Here is a 12506-nt window from a genome sequence, read left to right on the forward strand (position 1 = left end):
AAACTCAGCAGCCCAAAGCTCTGCAGCACAGGCTGTGTGTGCCCTGTGTTTGTACCTGTGTCCAGGCTGTACCCCGGGTTTCCTGCTGGGATCCAGGGTGTTAGAGCTGTACTGCCTGCCTGTTTCTCACGCTCCTCCCGTGTGCCTGGCCCCGGTGTCCCAAAGAGCCGCCAGGCTGCCGACAAAGCCAAGAGACAAAGTTCATCCTTTTGTTCCGAGGCAGCGCCTGGCACAACTATTCCTGGTCCCTGACTCAGAGCACAACCATCTTTGAAATAAATAAAACGAAGAAGGAGAACATCTCTGGGCCTATATTTGACACTTGTATTCCCACACCACTTGGCTTTATATAAACATACAAATTGGTATGGTGGTTATTTTGACTCATCTGCTTAGCAATCTTTTTATTTTAATCAATATTTATTTAACTCACCAGCTAGACAAAAGCTCCCTAATTTCTTCATCTGATTTAATTGATGTTCCCTGACAGAATGAAGCTAGCCTGGGTAAGGCAGTACAAGCTGTGCCAGTCTTCTTTGGTTTGCATCTCTTTTAACAAGTCCTGTGACTGTCGCAGAGCCAAGGCACATCTCACACCTCGCAGAGGAATTGGGGCCATACGTGGCTGTGTACCCTGGGACAAGGAGCAACAAACACGCCAAAACAATAAGCGCTGACACAATAATTAACATATTGGTTCTCCATGCAAATTACCTCTTCATGCATTGTGCAACACTTTGCACTGTCAGAGGACTTCAGAGGAGTTCCTTACGAGCACCACAATAATTAAATATGCGTCTTCAGTTGTAACATTAAAATACAATTCTGGGTGAAGGATCATAGAAAGAAACATGCACATTGTGCAGATAAAAATGTATGAGATATGTCTACCTGACACCCCTACACCAAAACAGGCACCATAAATTATATTCCCAAAGAAACTTTCAGACCAAGGATATTTCAGGCCTTCTTAGAAGAACATTTTGCTTTTTATTTGAAGGAAATGATCTGTACCTTATGTCACCTCAACCTCATGCCAAGGGTGAGGAGTGGCTGCAAGTTGCAGGATTGCATCACAAAGCTCAATCTTAGCCCAGTACTCCACTTGCCTGGAAGGAAAGGTTCACTTTAGCAAATGCTAAAACACACTGGCTTTCAGAGGAACTAATTTTTCAAGCTCAGTCACAAATGCAGGGGGAAAAATGAACTCTCACATTTACATCAGTGGAATCATACAGTAACTATGATCCTGATGTCAACACGTGGAAAAGCTTAAGTGAAGCAACCTGTAACTTGCTGCCCAGATTAGTTCATGCTGAGCTCTCTCTGCCAGCATTTAAAGTCTTTGTGAAATGCTAAAGTGTAAAGGGTAGCACCATCTCTCCAGGCCAAAGTCAACTGATATTAGGAATGGGTACAGTAATTTTACAACCATTAACAGCATTAATGACCCTGTGAGCCAAGAGAGAAAGCTGCCAGAAAGACCCAGAACTGCCTCTGCAAGGAGGAAAAAATTGCCTTGCCTCTATGAGCATACTGCACTGTTGTAAAAATCATGTAAATATCTCGACTGCAGGCTGAAAGGGCAGAGCTGTCTGCAGTGACAGAGACAGATCCCATCCAGAGACAAATGTGACACCACGAAGCACCCACCAGGACACCTAGATTTGGATGTAGGCTGAGATTCATCAGAGCAGGGTGGTGAGTCCTACAAAGGGAGCTGCTTCACCACTGCAAAGTTTTAGGAGCAGGTCACCACCCTCTAATGGAGGGTCCTGAGGTTCATTGAGAAGACCAGAGCGCACAGATGGTGTCCTTCCCTCTCCCTCTGGTAATGCCCTTTTTGTGTCCTCACCTGTGTTGCCACAAGCCCACACTACCACAGCCTCTTGATGGATAAACGCCAGCTGCCAGCACCTTCAAAAGCTGCAGGTAAGGCTTTGAAGGGTCTCACCTGTGTTGCCACAAGCCCACACCACCACAGCCTCTTGGTGGCCAGCTGCCAGCACCTTCAAAAGCTGCAGGTAAGGCTTTGAAGGGGAGCTTGGAAAAGGTCATGGAAAGACCCAGACCCTAATCCTGAGGCCTCCAGGCAACAGGAGACAAATTAATAAATCTCATCTTCTCCAAAGGCACTCAGGCCTGCTCAAGATTTGTTCAGGCTGGGTTTTCTACACAAGCAAGTGGTACAAGGTCAGACACTCCTACAGCAGCTTTTGAAACCATTGCCTGTTCTTGGTCAAGCATGGCAGGACTGAGGATCTCTGTAATCACCCAGTCCCTGAGAGTTTTCATGCAAACCTTTCCTGGTTTGCAGAGGGGGGCAGGACCAGAGGAGTTAGGGGAGCTAGCAGAGGACATGGAAGTGCATATGGATTCACTGGGTGCCTATTCCCACAGCAGAGGAGCAACTGATTGCAGCTAGAATCAAAAAACATGCCTGCTCCAAGGCCAAATCCTGGCTTCCAAGCCTGCACATCCAGAAATGAGGGGAGGTCCCAGCCCTGGGGGGTGGAGTGGCACCATTTGGAATAGCTTTCATTCTGGTCCAAGTGCAATCCAGCTCCTCCACTCTGCGCCCCAACAAGTCCTGGCTGTCAGCAAAAGCTGCCATCCTTGAAAACTGCCTGTAATTGCAGGAATTTTGGGCTCGGAGGGAAAGGGGAGGGACTGGATAAAAAAACACCTTGGGTCTCTGAAACACAGAAACCATGTCCGAGTCGGTTCAATAGCCTTTCACGGACTCAATAAAAGATTAATCAAATCATCTCCAATGAAAACAAGTTTGGCATCCTTGTGCCTGGGCTAGTGGCAATGCAAAATCCTCATATGCAGTGTCTTGCAATTGATGCTATTATTTGGGAAAGGCCCCAAGTACTGTCCTGTGTGGGATAATAAAAAACCCTCCCCAAACCCAAAACGACGCACGGGCAGAATAGTGATAGAAATTTGCACTTTTCCTGCCTGTGAACAATAATTCATGCAGATAGTGCTTTATCAGAATTAATTTAACCCAGTTTTTCATTTAGACTACAGGAAAGCAAGTTCAAATAGGTTTCTCTAACACGAAGGACATCTTTTAACCCAACTTTTGCTCCTGTTCACCCCACTCCCACCCAATGCTATTAAATGGCTTGAAACACGACACAAAAATGCATGTCTTATCATATCAGTTGACTTCTCTCACTGTAGCAGCCCTTATCAACATTCAGCAGCCCTATTAATGCAGTCCCCTTCAATCAGTATGAAAAAGTAGAGCTCCACAGATCTGTAATCCATTCCTTCCCAGTATCATCGGCCATTTCTGGATCCAAACAAAGAGCAGGAGCTCTTTTAACGCCAGCAGTTTGCTCCTTTACATCTGGCCTGCATGCCCATGGTCCCCAGCCCTCACAGCTTGCTCCACAGCAGATCCCGGGGCTGCCAGTCCCACATGAAGCTATCCTTCCCTGGATGCAGCTGCTGGAGCCCTGTCCCACCTGGCTCCTTCCAGTGCCAAGGCTGGCAGAGCCCTGTGCTTACCCCTTTGTCCAGCACGTACCTTTAGGGGAAGGTTTACCTGTGTAAGTTTTACATGTATTGCACTGCTAAATGCAAACTGCTCTGAAAATATATCAGAGATTTGTCTGAATCCTACACTAAATTCTTGAGAGGTGTGATAGAATAAAGTGCTAGAAAACCATTCCTCATGAACTGCCAGGATTTTTGTAGAAAAGAACTGTGGAGACTCAAACCTACAGAGACTACTGCAAGAATCAGTAGTTCAAGAACTGTTCAGAAACTGTTTAGGAACTGGGAAGTGGACACCCTCAATGGGCACTAAATCTGAATTTGAGCAAATTTGAGTTGAATTAAATCCCACTTACAAACCAGAGAAACCCAGACTTTGGCATGTATACCTCTGTTCCTTTTAGTAGCAACGTGTTTACCATGTTGTAGTCCTCACTGGATATATTGGCAAGCCCTTTACTAACATTTTCCCTTGGGTTATTTTCATTTCATGGGTGGTTGAATTTAATTTAAGATTCCCAAAAAACTACCAAATAATGTAAACAAGTGTTTTCAAAAAGTGTTTGCATCTCTCCTATTCCCCCCATGGAACTGGGGTGTCCTTGAGATATTACACTGGACCTTAGCCAAGAGACTGAGAAATAGGATTGGCAAAAACAGAGGAAGGATGTTGCAACACACCAGCTGAATCTTTTCCCTTGGGGTTTTGAGTTTGGTCTGGCCAGAGAGGTTGGCAGGAGGTGAAGGGGACAACCTCTCCACTTTTGCTCCACATGAAGGCAGGTTTGCAAGGAGGAAGCCTGTTTTCTGCAAGTGCCTCTTGGGCAGAGTTTACACCAGGTTTGAGAGGTTATTTGGGGTCCGCAGGACACCCCAGGGCTGTGTTTTTCCCCTGAGGCTTCATGGCCCTCTTTCAGGGCATGCAGGTCAGGTAGGGAGACACAATCTTTGCAGACAGCTTGTGTTGCAACATAGAAACTGCAATTCATGGTTGCTAGCTATGAAAAACTATCCAGGGAGAAGGTTTCTCTCTTATGAAATGCACCTCCTGCTCGTCCTGCAGAAATCATCCTTGCCTTTGCTGATGCTGCCATCCCTCAGCTTTTCAGTTCTACCTTTGACTTCCTTACAAGCTTTTAAGAATGTCTCCACCAAGGCTGCTGAGCAGTGCCAGCTTTGCTGCCTTTCCTAAAATGTGCACTTTCAGTTAGAGGAAAATAAACCCCAACACCTATCTCAGCTTCATAGTAGTGGTGCAAATGGTTTAAGATTTACTGGGGCTTATCAGATAGAATTCTAGCTAATTTAAAGTAAATTTCTATAGCTAGAGTGTTAGTTTATTATTTTAGTGCACTGTTTGGTGGTATAATTGACACATTAGATGGTGAAATTAATGGTGGAATGATCTTCCCTTCAAGTATTAAGTCATGTGTATAAAAGCAGAGAAGTTTGTACTTACCTGACCATTTTGTGTCTCTATTTCCAACATCATTCTCCAGTGTCTGGAGAATTATTACACACAAGAAAGAATCATTCTACAGTTAACTCCCATGTGCTTTTTGTAGGAAAGGAGGAAAAAGCAGGTATTTTTATATTGCCTTTAAGAACTGTTAACATTGTAGGAATGGATAAATTTGGACCTAAAGCCCAAACACAAGTATTGCCAAATCGATGCCCTTTTTCTAGACTTCTAGTTTGCATTAGGCTGAACAAGAGACCAATTTCTTCTTAAGGTTCTTAACATTAACCCCCCCACACTTGGTACAACTGCAATTCAAAAGGTGTAAATTGCTAACATTTATGAAGAGACACTTATTTAGCTGTTAATATAGGTAATCATAGGTTCTCAGTGGCCTCTTCATGAAACTCTTCTGTTTCTTACCATCTGCACACATCATCATCATCAGGGCAATTAGTGGTGATAAAGAAAACTGTAAGAGAAAACTTCTTTCAGAACTTTTGGCTTTGATGTTTACAAGGCACCCTGTCTGTCACATGAGCATTCAGTCCACAGAACTTCATATTTATGTGAGGTGAACACCATTTTCTTGGGGAAAAGGAGCAAACCCCTCTTGCCAGTCAACTTATTAGGTTTTTGTTATTGTTTTGATGCAGTGATTGAGGCATGACTGGGGAGCAGGCTCTTCAGGAGCCGTGGATTACACAACACACAGAAAGCTTGATAGTGTCATTACCACACCTCTGTTTTTTTTAAATACACTTCCTTCTGCTTTTAGGTTGGGTCCAGTTATTCATAGGGAACACCTGGCTCTGCACAAGGAAGCACTAAATCCTTTGCCTTCAAAGCACACAGACAGCAAGGAAGGTCAAGTATTACTCAGGGATTTCTCACCAGATCTTCTGATCAGATCTCTTATTTTCTCAGTAAAATGCAGCACATCATTTTTGCACGTTCAGCTCTGGAGCTCTTGATTAAACTAGTGAAGCTAAACCACCTCCCTGAATGTCGCTAAAACAGGGAAACATAAAAATCAGCATCTAAATGTACCATGGAGCAACTAATCCCACTTAATCCCACCAGCCCCTGGAAGTCCCTTACAGCACAGGATGGGCAGGGACCAGCCGTGTCCTGCAGCCATGGATCATGGCAACAGCTTCACAGCCAGGAATGGCACCTCCTCGCCCAGGGCACGGGGTCTGCAGTGCCACAGCAAGCCAGGAGTCCCCAGCACCCCACCAGTGGGACCAGGAGAGCAGTCAGCCACAGGGAAGCTCAGGTTTGCTTGTTTGCTCATTCTCTCCAGAGACCCTGAGTTGCCCACCCCTCAAAATACCACCAGCACAAGGGAGCCAGAGACTAATTTATCATTATTTGGAAGGAACTGCTCTAGTTTTACTCACAGGTAAGGGCAGCTGTGGAGGAAAGAGCAGCAAGGACAAGGACAGAGCCCTGGCAGGTTTCTCTCCAGGTTAGTGCCCTGGGCAGGGCAGGCAGATAGGATCTGCAGCACCATAAATCACCTCACAGCAAAGGGAGAAGAGAAACGGATTGTGAAATGAACTGTAAAATAAACTTCTAATGTAAACATCGCACAGGCAGGGGGTTGTTTTTTCTGTCTGGGAGCCCGAGTCTGGTACAGTTTACTGGCTGACTGTGCTGGGCCCTTGTGTGGTGAGGTTGCTGCTGGGCATGGAGGCAGCCATCGCTCTTGTTTGCCAGCAGCAGAGGAGGCTGCTGCTGCCATGAGCATGGCACCGGAGCTTTGCCCACAGTTGCCATTATGGACTGTCTGGATCCTCCTGGCCCACTTCTCGTCCTCCGGCATAATTTGTTTGCTCAGGCACCGGAGTTTGCCCACAGTTGCCATTATGGACTGTCTGGATCCTCCTGGCCCAGAAAGTCACCCTCCCAAACACCTGCCTTGGTGGCCTGGCAGCAGTGATGGGGACACCCCAAAAGGCTTCAGCCTGCATCTTTCACCAGGGCCTGGGTTTTCTGATAAGCTGGTGCTCACCCAAAGCTGCCTCTCCCTGACATGTCCCTGCCCACTCCAGTCCTGCTGCTCACAGTCAGTGGGGCTTTGCTGCTTGCACCTTTTCCTGGTCTGGTCCATTGGCCCTGCCAGGAGGGCCAACACGTGCCCTCAGCAGGGAAAGCAGGCCAACTCCGAAACAAACCTGACCCACTGCAGGAATATCTATATTTTCACCTGTATTTATACCTCTGGTCCAGAAGGAGTCAGGCTCCATGATCCTGGAGAGTCCCTTCCAAGTCAGCAGATTCCGTGATTCCGTGATTGTGCTACATCAATACCTCCCTGGGGTCGGGGGCATACCCTGCCTCATGCGTCAGCACGGTGGGACAACATTACCCAATACCTGTTACAGGCAAACCAACAGAAAAGATAACACTTTGCTACTGTACATAGAGACCTGTGCCTTAGGTAGGAAAAGACAGAAGCCTCTGTGCTTTTTAAAATTTTTTTGTCTTGTTTTAAAGCCGCTTTAAGTCCTTAAGGCAAGTCATAGGAGCATGAGGTTAGAAGCGACCTCGGGAGATCATCCTCCTGCTCTGAGGCAGGGCCGTGGAAAATCCAGGCAAACATTTTGCTCCCAAAAAACACCCTTAATGAAGAAAAGTCCACACCTCTAGGAAATGTGTTAATTATCTTCATAGCTAAGAGAACATAACCTAAATTTCCTGTAGATGAAACACGGCTGTGTCCTCTCCTTAGTGGGTATGAAGGGTGGGGGTTTTAAGTAATTTCCTTCATGAAGTAATGCATGAATGTGTCCCCTCTCAACTTGTTCTTACAAATAACATCAGCCTTCTCCCACTGGTCCCCATCCTCACTGCCCTGCTCATTCTTGCTCCTCTCCAGCCTGGCTTAAACATCTGAGGGGTCCCAGTGCCACAAGTCCACAGCAGCAGCTCAGACAGTTTCCACCTCATTGGTCCCACAACACCTTTTTTCCAGGGCTGCTGCTTGAGCCCCACTTGGCGTTTGCCAGCTGGTCTCTCTCCTCAGCACAGCATCTTTGTCTGCTGAGTCTCACCTGGCTGATTTTCCCTCCCAGTTCCCCGTGCTGGCACGTGGTGGCAGTCCTCATTCTGCATGTGGCCCTTGCAGGGTGCTGGGCACGTGTCCCCCAGCTGCTGGGCTGCCTCACCCTGCACCAGCACTCGGAGGCTGCTGCCAAATTTTGGGTTTCCAGGGCCCCATGGCCATGGCATCCAGCCAAGGCTGGGTGGGGCAGGTGGCAGGAGGAGCAGGGGGACAAGTGTGGCACAAGATTAGGCTCACAGGAGAATAGAAGGGACAGTTGGAAGGGGAGATGGCACACAAGTCCAACTTTTAGAGATGCACACAGGCAAGCCAGTAGGTATTGAAGTGCCTCGGTGAAAAAGCAGTTGTTATCTCCAAACTCCTCTTCTCTGGTCAAGCACCTGTGGTTTTCCTGCCAGGTGAAAGGTAGAGGGGCTGAAAACTGACAATTGGCCAAAAAGTTTGTGGGACACAGTGGAGAAATCCCCAAAATGTAGGAACTGGTCATTGTTTCCCAGCATAAGAGTCTGCATCCCATAATGGCCTACCCAAAATCTGGGAGTAAACTGCTTGAACACAGAGGGCTTCAGCAATTTGTCATAATTCAGGTTTCAGATAAGAGTGGTCAGAACAATGTAATTTGGCACCATCTCTTTCTTCAAACATTTCTTTTGTCAGACTCTTGTATTTCAGGTGCCAGATTCAACCCACATCTAACACTTCTAGCACAGCTTTATCCTGATACTCTGGCACATGGGTCATGTCTGGGACAAGGCTAGACCAAAAAGAAATGAGTGTGACCTCTGAGAGTGTGTGTGTGTGTGTGTACACACACTGATGTTAGACAAGTCACCCTTAGATGGTCTTTCCTCAACCATGAGCTCACCCACTCTGCCCGTACGGTAAATTTGACCTTTAAGTTAGTCTTGAAATGCTGAACATGTGCCTACAAAGGGCTGTCAGTTATTGTGGAAAAGAAACAGATAAGCCCTTTGTTAGCTTATGGATGAGGTGATCAGCATTAAATGTTCAATTTCTGATAACCTTCAGTTGGAAAAGTTTGCAGATTCTTGACTCACTGAAATAGAGAGAATCAAAGGTTTTCAATCTTATTTTGCAGTTTATGGCCCACGTCGCACGTGCCAGCACTGCCAGAGAGCAGACACCCCTGTCAACTCTGCAGCTGGTTGTTCTGGGCTGCACCTGAACTGTGTAAAGTTACTTCACAATATTCATTTCTCACAGAAAAACCTGGCAGAACATGAACAAAGAGAGACACTTCCTAAAAGAACAAGGCATTAATTTCTTTCCCATTTATTTGTCTGTGGGAGTTTGCTGTGAAGTGGTGGGCTGGGGTCCCTTTGAGCTGCCATACCTGGTAAAAGATCCACAAACCATTTGTAGTCTCAGCTCTACCTCTCCTTACCTTAGCAGACCTGTGAACACAGCCACCAGACCACACTGGCTGCAAGCTTTACTATTCCAAGTGAAGCAATGTCCAGCGTTTAGCCTGTCTTAGGAAAGGGTGGCTTATGCAGCTAGAGCAGCAAACTTTGTCTTCAGACTCAGCTGCTGCTTGAAGCAGCAAAACAAGGAGTGTTTCTTCCTAGTGTAGCTGGAATGGTGCGACTTGTGCTGGTAGTGAGTTCTTACCAGGTAACTGTGTTACCTGGGCTTCTTGCTTAAAAAAAAAATAACCATGTCCACAATTTATATAATTGACCCAACAAACATTATAATAACCGGTCTTAGAAAAACAGAAAATGTAAAAAAGAATCAATAAAAGAAAATTTAAAAAAAAAAAAAGAAGAAAAAAAAATTTATTTACAAAAAGGGTTCATGAGGACTAAAAGATAGGAAGATCATTGCTGACAGCAATGAAAATCACTGGTGACTTTAGATATGGATTGAAGAATGACCAAAGGGAATGAGAAAGTGGTTCAGATGCCCCCATGGCATTGTATCATTTAAAGAGTAGTATTTTACTAAACCCTTTCCATTTGTCACCTTGTTTTTCACTCCTGTGGGCTCACATCTCTTCACATTTCCTCTGCACCCAAGGAGAAACCCCCTTGGATGCATGGTCCATGAGATCCATAAGGTGGGAGCTGCCCACCCCCTTGCTCCTTACACATCCCTTTGTGGGGGAAAACCAAACCTTGAGAGTCTCCTGCTAACAGCAACATCATCTTGTCATCCCAGAGGCCCTTTCTTAATAAGGGAACAAAGCTTTGGCAAGGAAAGGTGAAGACATTGTGGAAAAGCAAAGATGTTCTGGTAGGAGATTTAAGAGGCTGGAAATGCAGCCACGTCCCCCAGGACCCAGCAATTCAGGGCACTTTCTGCAGGCATCTTCTCACCTTGATGTCCTTTGGTGAAAAACCAAGTGAAATGGGCTCACCCTGAAGTGCTTGTTAAGGGTGAGGAGGAGGGAAAAGAAGCTCTGCATTGGTGTTACTCCAGGAAACTTCCCACACGACCGCTCCTGTCTGTGTGACTTGGTTAGTGCCGGCCCTTTGGTGACAGCCACGTGCCCAGGCTGCAGAGCAAACACAGCTCCCTGCACATCCCCTCTACATCCATGCCTGACCTCCCCTCTGCTGCTTTCCCCAGAGGCAGAAGCTTCAGAGAAGACACCCAAAGGTACTGCCTTGCTCAGGAAGAGACTTTGTCCAGTTCTGAAAGCCACTATAATTTTATAACTGCTATGGCAGAGTAGAATTTTAACTTCAATTGTGGCTTTTCCATGGGAGTCTGCTAGGCTGAGTGACAGTGCATGGCAAAAACTTCTGTATAAACAAGGCAGCCTCGCCATAAATTCTGACTAACAGATGCACACTGAGGTTGATAACACAATTTGATATTGCAAATATGACTCTCCAGAGAAGTGTGACTGACAATGGGTTTAATTTAATGAGTAAAAGGACTTTGGTTTTTTATTGTATGTCTTTTATGAATTGCTTTATTGCTTCCTAAGCAGTGACTTTTCTCCAGGACATTCATCCATGAATTAGTTAATGGTGTACAAGCCTGGTTAACCTTAAGTAAGAGAGGCCTAAGAGAGATTTAAGATAAAGTGCTGGTGAAGTATGAATTTTCTTCTGAAACAACAAATCCAAGACAAACATCAGGCCAGTCATTCATGGCAGAGGCTTGGAATGGCTGGACTTCTCCCTTCTGGAGGGGAAGGTGTCAGGAGCAGCTTCCTCTGCTGCTCTCCAGGGAGCACCTCTGAGGTGACTCTGCCAACGCACAACACTTTCTCTCCATCTTCTGCTTTGGGGGTCAGAGGTAGAGTACACCTGTATTTCTTAACTAGCACTTTGTAACCAATGCCATCCTTCTCCAAGGTGGTTAGGAACAGCAGAAGGAACCACTGTCCATGCAGCAGGTGAATCTTTAGAGACGTTATCACACACCAGAGCAAGGAGCTGGTATCTGCTGGGTTTGCTCCCACTGATGTCCTTCCCATCCTCCAGTGCTGGACCCTGCTGCACCAGCCATGGGACAACTGAGGGTTTACAGTGGTCCTCAGAGCATGAAATAGAGCCAAACTCTGACATTCTGCGCTGCCAGGGTCCACAGGCGCCAGCAGCAGCATCAATGCCCATTGCAGAGAGCACTGCTGGAAAGCTGATCCCCAGGGAAAGGCAACATGTGGGAATTGCTCTGTGCTTTAAGTTTCAGCAAAAACAAAATTCTAAGGTATTGCCTCAAAAAGAGTGAAAACTGAGGGAAAATACTCCTGATCAGCATTGTATTTGTCTTGGAAGTTGGAAACATTTTTATGAGATGTCATGTATTTTTAGTTTTCCCCCATTTCACCATGTCACTCATAGGACATAGGCATCTTTAAACCTGCATGGCATATTGTAACATTAAAAGAATGTTACAACAGTTAACCTCATTCATGCCAGCTGTTCCTACTGAACTGGGACATTTTATCTCATTTTCTAGATTAAATCAGGTCCTTGGTATGCCATCAAACCATCAAAAAATAAAAGCAGGAAACACTTTGTTCTAGTAAGTAAATGTTTTGACATATGCAAAACTGCTCATGTCATGAGTATGCAAAGAAAATCCAGGTGCAAAAATGAAAATTCCAATCCGGAGATTCTGAATTTTGCCAGACAATTCCAAAGTTTCTCAAAGATTTAAACCACAGTAAAAAAAAAATTTAAAAAAGCTTACTTGGTCTTTTTGTTGCTCTAGTGGAATTTTCTATGCTTTGTACTTATGTGATTAATATATTTTCATTTTTAAAAATTCCACAGGCAGACCCAGTGGGAAAAAAAGCTCTGTGGGCTGGGTTGGGCAGAGAGATGCCATGAAACAGCGCAGAAGCCGCTGGCAGTGGGATGAACGTGTGTACCAGCAAGAGCAGTATCTACTCCATCTGGCTTGGGCTCCACTTCATCCAGGAAGACTTCCTTTTGAAGGGGGAGATTCCAGCCATGATGGCTCCAACCAGTAAAAGAGGTAGCCTCC

This window comes from Onychostruthus taczanowskii, unplaced genomic scaffold (assembly GCF_017590055.1).
Source record: "Onychostruthus taczanowskii isolate IOZ18803 unplaced genomic scaffold, ASM1759005v1 scaffold48, whole genome shotgun sequence".
In the NCBI taxonomy this organism is placed as follows: domain Eukaryota; kingdom Metazoa; phylum Chordata; class Aves; order Passeriformes; family Passeridae; genus Onychostruthus; species Onychostruthus taczanowskii.